This window comes from Equus przewalskii, chromosome 15, assembly GCF_037783145.1.
Source record: "Equus przewalskii isolate Varuska chromosome 15, EquPr2, whole genome shotgun sequence".
Classification (NCBI taxonomy): Eukaryota; Metazoa; Chordata; class Mammalia; order Perissodactyla; family Equidae; genus Equus; species Equus przewalskii.
The window spans coordinates 81,638,755-81,655,722 of record NC_091845.1 but is presented as its reverse complement, the minus strand read 5'-3'; the positions used below and the strand labels follow the sequence as shown (position 1 = coordinate 81,655,722).

Sequence of the window (16,968 nt, the reverse complement as noted above, 5' to 3'; positions counted from 1 at the left end):
ACTGAATTATAACTTCCTGCTTACTATTCTCCCTGCTCACTAGGCTTTATCTCCTTAGCCACATTGACAGTGGCATTTTTATGTTGCATCTTTAGCGTGTTGCACAGCACTTGGTACGACCTAGCTCTTACTAAGTATTTGTTGAGGCAATGAGTAAGCAAGTGAAGGAAATCTCCTTTCAGATTCCACAACTCAACAAAATTTCTCTAACTGAAGTTCAGTGCAAGCCGACGTAAAGACATAAGAATGAGAATTAAAGAGTCTGCATATTTTTAAATAAATTTTGAGGAAAAAATTAAAATGTAACAAATATTAAAACATTCTTCCAAAGAAAACATTGAATGTCACCTATTATGATTGAATTCCAGTTGCCTTATCTTTGTTGCATCTGTTGACTTTCACAGATGTTTACTTTATTGTGTGGTTGACAACTTTTGATGGTACGATTATTTCCAGTGGGCATTGTCTTTCCTGGCTGTACCCTGTCTTTAGATGTAAGCATACACATAATTTTTAAGCTTGCCCCCGCGAGGGGAAAAACTCGTTCTCAAAACACTGAGAATAAAAACTCTAATCTCCTAGCTGCATGTGGGTAGGCTTGGCTTCCAGTTTCTCCCAGGTCACTCTCTCCCACCAGAGCTGCTGGTAGATAAAAAGCTTCCACGCCATGTTCCAGGAGAATAAGCAGAGTGTACCTCTTGGTTTCTGAGTTTATAGGGAGGATTCATGACTTTCAAGGCACGAAGGCCTCATCTTGCATCCTTATTTGGGCATCAAAAGCAATGATTCAACCCTGAAAAGTTTAAATCTCTGTTGGAAAACCCTAGGCCTACCTTGACTTCAGCTCTGCATTGCCGTTGTGTTCCTGCTTCATTAGTAGCACCTGACAACCCTCTTTTTCTTTTTTTCTCTTCGAGCTCGCCATATCATATATAATAGTTTTCATTCGCACAGCATTCTTACATACTTGGAGCAGAAGTTCACTCTGCCATATTGACTCGACGTGTAATCCTCTTTGTATTTCCAGTGCCTTCTCAATTCTGTGGACCCTAGTTGCTCCTCAGTTATTTGCTGAATTCATTATCTAATAAGTGAATAAAGCAGACGTGTGTGCCCCAAGTGCTGACATTCATTGGAAGGGTAGAGAATAAGAAGCAAAATGGCCTGTCTTATATGACCAGGGGAAAAAATAAGAGGGAGGAATAATGGGAAGCATGAGAGATAAAAAAGCAGACAACAGAAAGCTAAGAAAAACTTCTGTGATTTGCAAACTTTGCCTGAGACCGGAAACAGAGCGATAAAACAAAAGTCACCATTATGACTCCAGCTTCTACTCTTGGATCATCGTTAGGATCCTAGTTTTGCCATGTTGACATTTATTTTATTATATTAAGCTTCTGTAGCTCTTCACAAAGTACACACTATAAAAATTCTGCTAAAAACAAAGGAAGATGTCATTGAAAATAAATAGTGAAAATGCCATCTAATGCAAATTTCTGATAGCAAATTCCTCTCCATGACACCCCCAGCTTGACAAATTCAGATCATACTGCAGATGTATAATTTTTTGGCAATAATGCCAGTCTTCTCCCCAACAGAAACTATGTGTTCACCGCTTTCCAGATGTACAACTCCCTCTGGTTAATTCTTACAAAAATAGCTTTCATTGTTCAAAAAAAAACCCCACAAAAAACAATTTGAACAAGTTTCTTTGTGTCTTTATTGTTTCATTTGATATGAGGCAGTTTATCTACCCAGCACATACACGGCCTTCTCAGAGTACCTTGTGGCAGCCTTAGTTTTTTTTTTTTATCTGCATTTGCTAAATTTAGTATGAATGGTAGGATAATCCTTGCTAAGAAAGTGGATTATAAAGATAAAAGAAAGAAGCATTAAGTTCTTTCCCCAACCAGTTCCAAATGTGCCTTTATGCCTATAATATCCCATAAACATCAGGGCGATTGCGCCAGCTGCTCTTGACTCTCGGAGGGCATGATATTTCCTCATTCTGGCACTAGCCACCACCCCAAAGGAAAGAGACTCTCACAAGCCAGAAGTAGACAGGGCTATAGATAAACACTGGGACCTGATAGCTCTCTGCTGACAGTAAGTTCCTATAAAAATAAAAAATTAAAATACAGTATAAAAAGACACTAAATCCAGACATAAAAACAGGCGTTTGGATGTTTTTTTCATTATATACTTCTGATATTTTATAAGCGTGGTATCCAGAACTCTTGGCAACGATGCATTAAACGAGAGTGAGGCAAAGAAAAAGAGGAATTTAATTCCCTGAACGGACTGATTAACACATGGCTTACTCACTTCCATTTGTTTGGGCACTTGCTTTTGTGTTACTGCATTTTCTTACAGCTAGAAACTGACATACTGACTTCTGTTAAACCCAGAAACACCGTCCAAGCACCGTCAAATATGAGGAGTACATCTTGCTTTATTTTATGGTTTTGTTTCTTTCTATCAAATGGTAAGACTGGATATTTTCTTACTCTTACAATGAACACAAAACAAAGCTACACTCTCAAGAAAGACTGGGAAGAATGGGGCAGTCCTGAGCCCCATATCCCAACACTCTTGAACACTGGCCACAAATGACTATGTAGCTGTCTAATATTGAAACGGAACAGAAACAACAAACAAAACAAGGAGTACATCATCCCAAGCTTGATGAACTACTAGATGTTGATCGCCCAAAGGGGCATCCATATATTGTGGCAGTACTTGATCCTTTCACATATATTCTGTTCAACTTTTTGCTAAATTTCCATCACATCCCCACCTTGTTCTGCAGTGGAAAGACTGAGCCTGGCTGTGTGCTGGTGAAGAGCAGGAAAATCACAGCCCGTTAAGTATCCGACCATGCAATGACCATCTGTTGTCCCCTGTTGACCTCTCTGAAGCAGACAGAAGAAGCTTCAGGGACATTTTCAGAAGAAAATCTAGATTCAGATCTTAGCCCCGTTCTTTATGAGATTTGATGCTGATTGCTTAATGTTTTTAGACCTTTGTTTCTTCATCTGTAAAGCGGCTACAACACCCCCTGCCATTTCTTCCTCAAGGTTTTTTTTTGCCACAATAGAGTGAGATAATGTGTGTGAAAACCTTACAGAAGGTTGTTTACAGAAGTGGATTTTCCTATTTTTGGAAGGTTTCTATTTGCATATACAGCTGACCCTTAGGACTTCCTCTGTGCTGGATACTGTTCTAAGCAATTTCAGTATTTAACTCATGTCATTCTCACAACAATCGTGAAGCGGAGATGATTATTATCCCCATCTGACAGATGAGTAAACTGAGACACTGAGCGACTAAGTCACTCATCCGTGTTATTAATCCTTACACTATACCAAAGTGTATGAATGACACTGATTGAACTGGTACCATACTTACGCTACGAGAACAGTAAACGGATGTCTGAATTGGTTTAGCTGTAATATTTTGAGGTATAAGCCCTCAAAATACGGTACAAGCCAATCTCAGGATAAAGTTAGTATAGAGACACCAAAGTGTCTGCATCGTCCACATGGAAACAACGCAGTTTAGCAGTGGAGGGACAAAGGTTAATGACAAGACCCACTCCTGAATGACCCATAACTGCATAAGGTTGGACCCTTCAGTCGTTGTCACTTTGTTAGTATTATCATCATCATCCACGTAAGCAGCAGCAGGAAAAAAGGGTGGCGAAGAAGAATTTCTGAAGTTCTATCCCACATCCTACTCCCACCACAGCCTACTGGTGGGAACAGGATGGTAACACACGAAGATGTTACTAAATAAAATTGTCTGAGCAGGGGGAGGAAGGGATAGGATGAAATATTATTAAATTGCTCATGTAATCCAGGAAGAGGGCTCAGAGAATGCATTAGAGTCATTCCACCCGTTATGTATTGTTTGACTGGAACACTGAACCCTCAGGAGCCGACCATAAGTAGTAATGGCACCAATAACACGGGGAAGGCAGAAAGATAGACGTTTTCATGGGATGTATCATAGGTATATGTTACGCCCTTCAGCTCTTTTCTCTATTTTACTACTTTTTAAGAGGTTCTATTGTTGCTTCCTACTTAACAATGATCTAATTGCAAAAGATTAGTTTCCAGCTTTCCTGACAGTTTCCAAAGAAATGAATGACTTTTTTTGTCAGCCACAGATACTGCATTTACTATCTATTGCTGAATGACAAACTGCACCAAAGCTTAGTGGCTTAAAAAACAATTTTTATTATCTCACAGTTTCTGTTGGTTAGGAATCTGGGCATGCTTAGCTGAGTACCTCTGGCTCAGGACTTCTCATCAGATTGCAATCAAGGTGTTAGCCAGGGCTTCCGTCATTTCAAGGCTCAACCGGGGCACGATCTGCCTCCAAGTTCCCATGGTTGTTGGCAGAATTTGCTTCCTTGCGGGTTGTTGGGCTGAGAGCCTTGGTTCCTCACTGGCTAAGAGGCTTACTTCAGTTCTTTGCCGCATGGCCTCTGCACATTGCAGCTCAAACGTGGCGGCCAGCTTTCTGGGAAACAGCTTGGATGTGAGGGTCTTCTAGAATCGGACCTCCACTGTGACATATAGAGGCAAGGGAGTTGAAGGCATTGGGAAAGTAAAAAGTTAAGATACAAACAGTGGAAGACAGCGGCTGAACTCAAGCATCAGGGAAAGCCTTCGGAAACTAGGAGGGCCAGGAACGGAGAGTCCAGGTTCTGGGAGTCCTTTGTGTGAATGTTGAAGTCATTACAATTGTTGGCAGGAGTTAGAGTGCACTGAAAGATTGTGAGACAGAGGGAAGGGGTCATCAATTTAGGACACGGAACTTAACGTGACTCAGCAGGCAAGGAGAATCCCTGATGTCACTGGGGCCGTCTCATATGTGGAGTGGGAGGGATTACTGTTAACAAATTCTTATCAAACTGAAAAGATTTAAGATATGAGTTATCCTCTTTCTAGTAATCACCTCCACACCCCACCCCCTGACCTCGTCTCTCCCCCAACACTCATATGATTTAATTCCAGGATGCTTGCAGGAGGAGGCAAGGCCAGGCTGCAGTTGGGAACAAGGAGGTTCACCCTCACACAACTGCCACTGATTCATTAAGGTGATGAAATGTTTATTTCCCTTTAAATTTGCGTGTTCCTTTCAGAAGTCCCAAAGTTTACTAGAAGTCTTTTAAGATGCTTCAATATTCTCTATAAGAAAATTGGGAACTGATTTTTTTTTAACAATGAGGAAATTAAAAGATTCTAACATTGAGTAGCTAATTTATAATCAGAGAAAAATTATAGTGCAGAGTCTGTGTTAGTTTCCTAGAGCTGCTGTAAAAATTTTCACAAACTGTGTGGCTTAAAACAATAGAAATGTACTCTCTCACAGTTCTGGAAGCCGGAATTCTGAAATCAATAAGTTGCCAGGGCCGTGCTGTCTCTGAAGGTTCTGGAGAAGAATTCTTCCTTGCCTCTTCCTGGCTTCTGGTGGCTGCTGGCAATCGTTGGCATTCCTCGGCTTGTAACTGCGTCACTGTAATATCTACCTTCGCCTTGACGTGGCTCTCTTCCCTCTGGGTGTGTCTCTCTGTCCCCAAATCTCCCTTTCCTTATAGTGAATGCAGTCTTAGGCTTTAGGTCCAGTCAATCCAGTATGACCTCATCTCAACTTGATTCCACCTTCCGGACCCAATTTCCAAATAAGGTCATGTTCATAGGTACCGCAGGTTAGGACTTCAACATGCCTTTTTAGGGAACATAACTCAACAACCACTACAGAGTATTATCAAATAATCCGTGGAATTTCAACACTGATTTCCAGATCGTCTACTAAAGGAAAGGGTGAGGTAAAGAACCTTGGATATTTTTCAGTCAGGTAAACTGCCAAATCTCATGACCTTGGGGAGTCACTTAAAAGAGGTTGTTTCCCCATCCCCAATTAAGCTAGTGCTTTTTCAGGAAGTTACCCTGGCTTTCATTGTGATATACTCCCTTTTCAGAAAGGGTTGTACAGTTAATGACTGAATGCATATGGGCAAATTCAGATTAGACATATCCTTAGCCCTGAGGATGTTTCTGCTTGGCTTTGCTGTTCACACTTCTAGGGTTGCAAACACAGTAGGGGGTGGAGCAATTGAGGAAATCAGAGATAAGAGGGGCAATACATCAGAGTTGTTTTCCCACTTCAAATGACGTGATTCTGAGCTTTCCCACCGGCTCAAGGTCCTCCAAGTTGGAATGCTTAGCATCCAAACAACGTGCAGATGCCTACTGTGAAACAACACGCCTCCTGACCACAAACACCACTGGGAAGAAAGAAAAGAGAGTTTTTCCACATTGGCAAATGACTTTGGTACAAAGAATGTGTGAAAGCAAAGAGATTCTTTCCCCTGGGCTTCATCACTGCAAATATGTACTGTCAGGTAGATTGGCTCTTAGGTCTAAAATATAAGACCCTTTGAGCAGAGCGGCTATATACAGCAAGTGCAAAAGGTGAGGTGCGTTTAAAGTCTTTTCACATGGCCAATTTAAATACATATTAGCTTTTATTTAAAAAAAGAAGCTACCAACTTTTATTATTTTTTAACCATTTTCCAGCAATAATTCCTGAGGAAATATGAATGTGGAGTTAGTTCATTTAGTCTACAAAAAAATTGATTAAATTTTAGATGTCTTTGCCCTTAACCCACTTTGTCCTCTTTGAAGACAACTTATTCCCTCTTTCTTCATTCATGATTTGCTTTTCTTTTTGAAATTTTGACATGACTAATTTCAATGTCATGACACTATCCTTAGAACTTAATATACGAATGTGTGGTGCAGTTCTGATTGCAGTTTTCTTCACCACGTTTCCGTCACCATGGTCTTTCTCCACATCTCAGTTCATTCACAAATGGATCAAACGCAGTCATATTCTCACAGGTGTCCTCAGCCCCTCTCCTCCCACCATTAGTCCATTTTATTAGCCAGCATTGTCACAAACTGTGTAGGTAAGCCGTATTCAACTTTCTCTATGCCATTTCTCAACTGACCATCTTCTTCCAATACACAAAACTCAATCTCCCATTGACTTTAAAATCCACCACCAGAGCCTCACACTCCCCCTATTGAATTAGTTATTTTTGGTGCATACATGTTTATCTGCAAGCACACTTATATGTTCCTCAATGGTCCTGTCTGGAACACTTTTCTCAAACAATTTCTGAACCTAAAAATGACGTATTCAATTTAAATTTCAAGTTAAAACAAGTCAGTGATTTTTGCTAGTAATAGTTGATGATGGGCTATTTTATTTTTAAAGAGTCAAGTGGAAGATAATCTTCTGATTAGAACAGAATCTTGACAAGAATGTTGGTGGTATATTGCAATGTGCAAAAGAAGAAAATCTAAACAATTAGTTTTCCTTTTCCTTCTATTGCTATGTGAAAAAGAGAAATCAGGAGATCTTAGAGCAGAGGAGACAAGGGGAAAGGTCCTGATCTTCTGGCTGATGAGATGTATAATGCCAAAAATACAATAAATAAATAAAAATATAATGAAGATTACCCATTATTAGCACAATGGTTTCAATAACTAAAATATGTATGCGTGATAGAGAGACCTTTGCAGCAGCTGAACTGAATGCAATATTTTTACTTCAAGAGAACCTGAAACTAGAAAGCCAGTCCAAAGATGATTTAGTGTTAACACAAGATTAATACAAGATTAAGGGTAATAAATATCCAATTCCTCTCTGGGCATATGAATTAGGTCTGATTACAGCTAATAATAAAGAAGTGAGAAAAATATTCAATTCTAGATATTTACCAAAAAGAGAGAGATCTGGAGCTGGCCCCACAGCCTAGTGGTTAAGTTCAGTGTGCTCCACTTCAGTGGCCCAGGTTTGAGGGTTCGGCTGCCAGGTGCAGACCTACACCACTCATCAGCCATGCTCTGGTGGCAAGTCACATATGAAATAGAGGAAGAGTGGCACATATGTTAGTTCAGGGCAAATCTTCCTCAGAAAAAAAAAAAGGAAAGAGATATCTCACTGTATAAGAATTATTTGCTTAGATTGTATCATTGCTTAAGTTCAAATGTATAATTGATTTTAAGTAACAAAGAGTGAGTGATTTATCAATTTGTACCTCAGCTACATCCCTAACTAATGTCTAAGTTTTGTTATTCAGATAGTGTGATGGTGAACCTCTAAGATAGTAAACTTAAATTTATTCATTCATTCAGTCAATCATTGATTCCACAGGTGTTTATTGTTTGCCTAGATGTTGTCAGAATTGAACTTTGAAGGATAAAGAAATAAATGAAATACTTACCACCTATTAACGTGTATGGCATTCTGGTAGCCGCTATGGGGATATTTGCTCACGTGAGAGCTTACAATTCTCTAGATCCATGGTGTTACGGGCTGAATTGTGTCCCCCCAAATTCACACATTGAAACCTTAAGCCCCAGTTCCTTAGAATGTGACTGTATTTGGAGGCAGAGCCTTTCAAGAATGAATAAGTTAAAAGGAGGCCATTAGAGTGGGCCTTAATCCAATCTTCCTGGTGTCCTCATAAGAAGAGGAAATTTGGACTCACAATGGGACGCAAGGCTGCATGCATACAGAGAAAAGACTGTCTGAGGACATAGCAGAAAGGCAGCCATCTATAAGCCAAGGAGAGAGGCCTCGGAAGAAACCACACCTGCTGACCCCTTGACCTTGGACATCTTATCTCCAGAACTGTGAGAAAATAAATTCCTGTTGTTTAAGCTACCCTGTCTGCAGTATTTTGTAAGGGCAGCCCGAGACTAATTCTCATGGGTAAAAGCCTGAAATGACTCATAGGAGCACCTCCAGAAACCTTTCATTTTATAACATCGCAGCGCCTGAGTTTAGCTCCAGGGAGCGATCGCGTTGAAAGGGATCTGCTCAGCTACCTGTGTTTCAGCTCTGCTGGTGACTCACTCCTCTACTAGAAGGATATGCCAGCAGGGAATGTCCTCCCACCCTGGCTGACCTCGGCTCTGTCTTCCTGGACGCCACTTTGGTTCCAACAGTTTGATTCTCCAGGAGCTGCATAGGGTCTCATGGTGCAGCCCAATTTCAACTGGTCTCACCGCTGAGAACTTATCTTGCTGAACTTCAACCACTCCCCATCAACTCCTCCTCCACCAGCAACTTGGTGCTGCCCAGGGCCGCCTGGGGTGAGGCCACCCTGCACTGGCAGGACCCTGGGAGGGAGTGCCTCCTCAGATTTTGCACCCTGGGTACCTCACTCTCATCACCCGAATGCCAGTGCCACACCGTTCCCGAGCATTCCTTGGCCCAGGTCCTTGGCGCTCCTTCAGAGCACATACAACCTGGTTGTAGGTACAGAGGAGATATGAACAGGAGACTTAAAAAATATATAAGCCTAGAAAATAAGTGCTAAATGAATAAGTAAGTTCAGGAATCTTCAAATCAAACAATATAAAGAGATGGATAATAAACAGCATCCTATCTAATTTACAATCTTCGAAGAAAACATGGTTTGCAAGCCTGGCTCTGCCATCTACCAGCTGTGTAGCGTGGAACAAATTGCAGCCTCTCTGAACCTCTGGGTCCTCATGGGTTTATTTAGATGATTAGAAATAACCTATATAAAATGACTGACTTTGTGCCAGGCAAATGGCCTGGACTCACTGAACGGTTCTACACTTATTACCATTGTTTCTTGATTAATGCAAATCTAACCACCATCATCTCAGCAGGCCTCATTTCAGCACTCACATGACAGACATCCGAAAGCAAAATTGACCTTAGCAATGATTTAGTCCAGTCTCCTCATTTTCAGAGAAAATTAATGCCCAGAGAAATTAAATGACTTGCCCCAGGTTACAGAACCAGTTGGTGGCAGTGACAGTGTCAGCCACAGAAAATATGATTTCTTACTCAGGTTCAGAATACTTTTCATTTCAAAGAACTTCATGAATAGCAGTACACATATCTTAATAAACATGTATTTGTAAATGTATACTAATTACATATAGACGGTCAGTGAACTGAAATAAGTGGAATAATTATTAAATCTAAGTATTGTGGTCACGCTTCACATTTACACTCAGGGCATCTCCAGTGTACGGAGTAATTGAAGGTTCCTGATTGTCTCTAACAAATCGAATCTTCCTCCGAGCCCCGACCCTGCCAAACAGGGATGGGTTCACGGTGGAGCTTGTCACAGGCTAATCTCAGACTCTGGCTTAAATGGTCTTTCGGGAAAGTGCTTTGTTTTAGACTGACTGCCACCTTTAAGTCTCAAAATGGCAAATGGGAATGTGGGGCGCGGACACAAGACAGCTTCTTTTTTTGCTCGTACACTCCTGTTAATACCAGCATCTTTCACAATAGCCAAAAGATGGGAACAACCCACAAATGTCCATCAACGAATGAATGGACAAGCGAAATGTGGCATATATGTACATGTGGAGCAACAGAGCATCACCCAGCCCCCAAAAGGAGCAAAATCCTGATACATATCACAACACGCATGAACACCGAAAACACCACAAGTGAAACAAGCCAGGTGCAAAAGGACAAATATTGTATGATTCCACCTACATGATGTATTTAGAATAGGCAAATTCATAGAGACAGAAGGTAGACTAGAGACTACCAGGGGCTGAGAGGAGGAGGGAATGCGGAATTATTGTCTAATGGGCACAGAGTTTCTGTTTGGGATGCTGGAAAAGTTCTGGAAATGGCTGGCAGTGATGGCTGCACAACATATGAATGGACTTAGTGCCACTGAACTGTACGCTTAAAATGATTCAAATGGTAAATTTTGCATTAGGTATGTTTTACCACCACATAAAACACAAAAATAATACCTTGATTTTTCAGTGAATATTTATTAATAGTATTTCAATTTTAGTAAACACATAGCTACCTCAATCTTTTAAAAATAACGTTTAAAATTTTATAATGGAAACTTCAAACATATTCAGAAGTAAAGGGAATGGAATATTAAATTCCCGCTCATCACCTAGCTTTCATTGTAAGCAACACATGGTCACTCTTGCTGCTTCTATTCTCTCTCATTCACTTCTTTCCCCCTCTGCCCCATGTTACTTTGAAACAAAATCCAGAAGTCATAATATTCAAATTATGAACATTTAAATATGAATCTCTACAAGGACTCTTTTCTGAAAAACATAACCACAATACCATTATCACACCCAAAGTGTTTAACAATAATTCCTTAATATCATCAAATATGCAGCCAGTCTTCAGACAATCAGGGGTTGTCTCATAATATTACTTTCACAGTTGGCTTGTTGAAATTAAGAATCTGTACAAGTTCTACACATTGTAATTAGTTACGTGTCTTTTAAGTTTCTGCTAACCTATAGAGTTTCCCTCACTCTTCTTTCCGGTTTATTAGTTGAAGAAACTCAGTTGTTTGTCAAGTAGAGTTTCTCACATTCTGGATTTTTTTTATTGAGGTACAACTGACATACGACCTTGCATTAGTTTCAGGTGTCGAATAAAGATTCGATATTTGTATACATTGCAAAGTGATCACCACAATAAGTCTAGCTGCCATCTGTCTCTATACAAAGTTATAATTTTTCTTTTCTAATGATGAGAACTTTTAAGATTTACTCTCTCGGCAGCTTTCAAATATGCACTACAATATCATTGACTGTGGTCCCCATGTTATACGTTACATCCCCAAGACTTATTTATTTTATAACTGGAAGTTTGCACCCCATGACCCCCTTCACCCATTTGCTCACCCCTCCACCCACAAGGGGGCCTCTTGCCTTTGCAGAAGTGGAGGAGAGATCTGGGGCTCTTGAGAGGACCTCTGGGCTCTCTGGGTCCTCCCAGGTCTCGGCTGTAGGATGGCTGGTCTACCCCCAGAAGGGACCTGGCACTGTGTTCTAAGGTGCAGCATAAACATTGTGACTTGTTCTCTTGGACTCTTCAGAGCTTAGTTGTCCTCTCCTCCTATTTTCAGAAACACCGTCCATCTGGTGCCTGATTCGGCCATTTATACTGTGGCTTCTGCACCATGGCCACTGTGCCTCTTGCCAGGGGAGCTGCTGGCCGGCTTCCTAGCTCTGGGCTCAGCCGCCTTCCATCTCCTCCATGGGGCACGCAGGCCCTTCCGAATCCCGTCTGTCCGTGCCCCACCAAACAAGGGCAGCTGTGAGCGTTCTCTCAGGTCCTCTCTCTGTTTGATGCTGCCGTTCTTCATTTTTTCCTGCGCCATGGCTGACCCATGTTGCTACAGCCTCACACTGTGAGGTTGTCTTTTCAAAGTTCAAAAGAGAAGTGGGCAAAACCCCTTCTGCTTTAGCTTTCCCATCAATTAATTCCACACTTCTGACTGGGATTTCAGAAGAGCTGGGGAAAGCTCCCACCCTTACATCTTGTTCTGCTTTTTTTCTCTACTGTGGTGTCTGCCTTTCTCCCCAGCCTCCATCGGATCGTAAGGAACTCTCCTGTCTTCAGTCTACCCAAACTCCTCTCAGACATGATTTCTTGTGCTTTCTCTGCACTTTGGATAATATTAAATACCTATGATTCAAGTTAGATAGCCCAGGTTCTTGATATTGCAGTCTCAGGCACCCAGGAACTAGTGTTTAATTAGGACAAATAATATTAATATCTATGTCTAAAAACTGCTTAAAACACTTCAAAGATTTTCCTTTTTTCACTTGGAATAAAATATGAACTTCCTGTGACAATTTGTACAGCCTGGTCCTCCTCTCCCCTCCACCAGCTAGCCTCATCTCAACCCTCTCCCACTTGGCATTGCACCCTAAATACACATATCACAGCAAGGAGGCTGATACCCCATTCAGGGTCTTTTTCCACATTCTCTTTTTCTAGATCTTTGCAGACCCAGCTATTTCTTATCCTTCGGGTCTCAGCTTAAAAGTAACCTCTCCAAGAGGAAGTCCCTGAGCTTCTTATTGAAAGATTTTGAAAATAGCCACCCATCCCTCCCAGCCATTTGTTTCTAGCATAGCACCTTGGCTATATCCCTCACAGTACTTAAGGCAATTTGAAACTATTTTGCTCATTAGTATGTTTGTTCATTATCTGTTTCTCGATAGAATAGGAAATGCATGGAACTGGAGACTTCACTTGTCTTGTTTACCATTTTATGCCTCGAACTAGTGTCTAGAGCATAGTCAATGCTCGGTAAGTAAGGAATGAATGAATGAGTGAATATATGTTGATGTGCTAGGAGTCATCATAAAATTGACATTTCCTTATGTACCTAGGTGATTTATACCTTTGAGAATACTATAAATTCCATAATTACTGTAGAATTATGACATATAAGAAGTGTCAAAATCCTGTGATGTTTTTACCTAAGGATATAGTCTTCAAAACAAGACTAAATGATGTGTATTAAAAAAATAAAGAAAGATAAAACTTTAGATCTTGGTTATATTTCAAACTAGCATCTTATTATCCAATTAGTTTATCCATTTTATTACTACTTAACTTACAATATTTCTGTTCTTCACTGGACTTTCTTTTATTTAAAATCTCTGTTCTCTCTGTTACAGAAACCTTCTGAACGTTTTCTTAATAGACGATAGTTAATAAAATGTTCTGGTCCTCATGTATATAAACTTATGTGTATGCATACACATTTATGGAATTTTTACCAAAAGCTAAGTTTATACTAAAATGGCATAAGATTGATTGTTCTGTCAAGGTATATTGGGGCTGTAACAGAGGATAATCACCGCCTGATGCTATTGGTCCCTTGTCCTGAATCACATCCAGGCAGTCCTGCTTTCAGGTAAAGCTGGCAGAAAAATGACTGAACAATGGCTGTTTCTTCATTATCTTCTTTTCTTCTTCCTCTAGGACAAAAATAGAAAGCGCGTTATTAAAATACCAATTGTATTACTCAATTGGAATATACATAAAGAGAAACTCACAGGGAGTAAGATTTAATAGAATTTTGTAACCAGGCTTGCACTGTAATTTTCACTTAATTATCCTTTATTCAGAATTAAACTTCTGTGTTTCTCCTCTAGCTCAATTACCTATTTAGAAAGTCATTTTACTGGAAGGGAGAAACTCCTCATTTCTGTAGGTTCTTTTCTTTTAATTAACCATTGCTTCATGTGGGTTCTAGATTGATAGCTTGACTCTTGGAACAATAGATTTTACATGTGTCCAGTAGCCTTGGAAGTTAATGACTTTAATCACCCAGTTATAATTTCGCTTTCTCAGTGTTTAAGTGTCTATGGTGTTTTCTTCTGGTGTTTTTCTGTCCCTGTATCCTCCTCTCCCCTTCTAAAAAATATCCCAGTTTATCTTTGTTCCCCTATGGTTCAACAGAACTTAAATTTAAACAACAAAAAATTACCATAAGGAGGGGCTGGCCCCGTGGCCGAGTGGTTAAGTTCGCGCACTCGGCAGCAGGCGGCCCAGTGTTTCGTTAGTTCGAATCCTGGGCGCGGACATGGCACTGCTCATCAGACCACGGTGAGGCAGCGTCCCACATGCCACAACTAGAATAACCCACAACGAAGAATACACAACTATGTACCGGGGGGCTTTGGGGAGAAAAAGGAAAAAATAAAATCTTAAAAAAAAAAAAAAAAATTACCATAAGGAGACAGAGAGTTGTCCTATTCTGTAACAATTTTTACTCCTTAAAGAAAATGTACCACATCTCTGCTTTCTATTTCTAGGTGTCTTAAGCTCTTCATTCAGTTCCCACATGGTTGATTGAAAACAGAATATACAGATATTAAATTTTTGATCATAAACATCATTGATAATTTAAATTTTCTTTCCAAACTGTACTGATTAAAGAGATAAAAAGAACTTTGCTCTCTATTTCCTTTCAAAATGTATAAACACATTTATTTTGTGAATAACACCTTGAGTCCTAATTTTTTCACAACTTTCCGTAGTCAACTTTACTAGAAGATCAAGTCATATTACCTGCCCTCAGTGAACTCAGTACCAACAATGGTATTTTATAGGCTCATTCTCTAGGTCTTTGTTTTATCCATGCCTTTTGTATATTGTAAATTTTGTACATTGTAAAAGAACAGCTTTTACTAATTTTCTCTTCATGATTTCTTTAATTCTAGCAAAACACTTACACATAATCAGGAAACAGGCAAAACCCATAGTAGATGGGTTTGTACCTGGAAGATTTTCTTTAGAAGAATAAAATTACTGAATATACTAAAGCTTCAATGCTATATGCTAATATGTTAGTAAAGTTCCATATTTTGTAAAAGTTTTCACATGCTTGATAAGATCTTTAATCATACCAAGAGCACACATAGTCATTTTGTTCACTAACTGAATAATTGAGACACTGGTCAGTAGGGTTAGATTCACTTTTTTATTCTCAAATAATTTCTGAGATTGGTAAAAATCTGATCATATTTAATTCTTCGTGCCTATTTTTTTCGCTCCTCCTCCTCTTTTCTCCTCCCCCACCTTCTTTCTTCTATTCCTCTCTTCCTTCTCCTTCAGCTTCTTCCTCCCACTTTTCCTCTGCACTGTTTACAGAGGAAAGAGACAGAAGGAGAAGACAGCACCTGTGCATCCTGACTTAGTGTTTACCAGCACACCCTGACCACCACCTGCACTGGTCTTACTCTTGGCCTCTTGATCTCTTGAGTTGGGTTACTCATTATTGTGTTAGTGCTCTGCATATAGAGTTTGTGTGTTTGCTTGTTCGACTCAGCTGTATTTTAACCAGGTAAAAGTTAATGACAAATTTAAATAACTAAAATGCATTTAGTGTATGTCCGGAAATTTTGGATATTTTATTGCTGTTTTAATGGGATCATATAAGATTATTAAAGAAAATTTTATAAAGATTATAAAAGTGTTAAATTCCCATTGAAAAATTCAGTTAATACAAGGATATAGAAAGAAAAATGTCAAAGTTCTTCCCTTATCATCTTTAATTGTTCTCCCAGAGGGCATTACTGAGAATTGTACATTTCCATAATAATTTTATTTGAATATACATAGACACATCCATACAAATATATATAAAGACATTAATACATCTTTTTAAGTAAAAACTGGATCATGGAATACATATTGTTCTAAAACTAGATTTTTTAAAATCAATAAGTTTTCATGGATATCTATATGCTTAAATTATTTTAAAATTAAATTCTTAGAACAAGTAATATAGGTATAACAAGTAATATAGATATGATAGTCATATTATTGACATTATATGCTTTTTTCCTTTACAGATGGAGAAACAAAGCAAAACAGAAACCGAAGCATAGTTCAGGTGAAATTACATTAAATTGCAATTTAGAAGATTTATTTAAAATCTCAGAATTTAGTAGTTTCGGGACTTAGTTTCTTCATTTGACAAATATGGGATGGGAATGAGGTCTGATAATCTGTACTGATAGCACCTCCTGATCCCATAATAAAAGTTATACACACAAAAGTAGCAGTGCTGATAGCAATAGTAGAATAAGTCAGTTGTATTTTGCTTTATTAAAATATCATTTTAACTGCTGTTACCCAAATCAGCAGTATTCTAAATAAGATGGAACTTGATTTGTCTTTCCTGTGCGATTCTATGCTGGTGTGGTCACTCTAATCCTCAAAGTGGTCAGAGGTCTAGTCTCCTTCCCTTTTCTTGCTCCACCATCCTCAACAGGCAGCTTCCACCTCATAGTACAAGAAGGCTGCTCCAGCTCCTGCTATCATGGCCACATTCTAGCCAGACAGATGAATAAAATGGGAAATGGAATGTGGGCTCCCTCCCTTTAAAAGCACTGTCAAGAAGTTGCATACACTTCTTCTGATCTATTCCATTAGCCAGAACTTTATCCCATGGTTATACCTAACTTCAGGCAAAGAAGGGATATGAAGTATTTCTCTGTGTTTAGTAAAGAATTCTACTGCATAAAAATGATGAGAGTGGATATGGGGACAACTAACATTTCTGTCACATTATCATTATGGTAAACAGTGTAAAAA

The 16,968-nt window shown here is 39.4% G+C and overlaps 1 long non-coding RNA gene across 1 annotated transcript; it reads left to right on the top strand.

The window, feature by feature from the left end:
* The first annotated feature begins 5,719 nt into the window (after positions 1 to 5,719).
* Positions 5,720 to 16,429, top strand: LOC139076230 (uncharacterized). The gene is made up of 3 exons (XR_011527612.1): positions 5,720 to 5,836; positions 6,213 to 6,482; positions 16,224 to 16,429. It is a non-coding gene; the product is annotated as an uncharacterized lncRNA (long non-coding RNA).
* Positions 16,430 to 16,968: the final 539 nt, after the last annotated feature.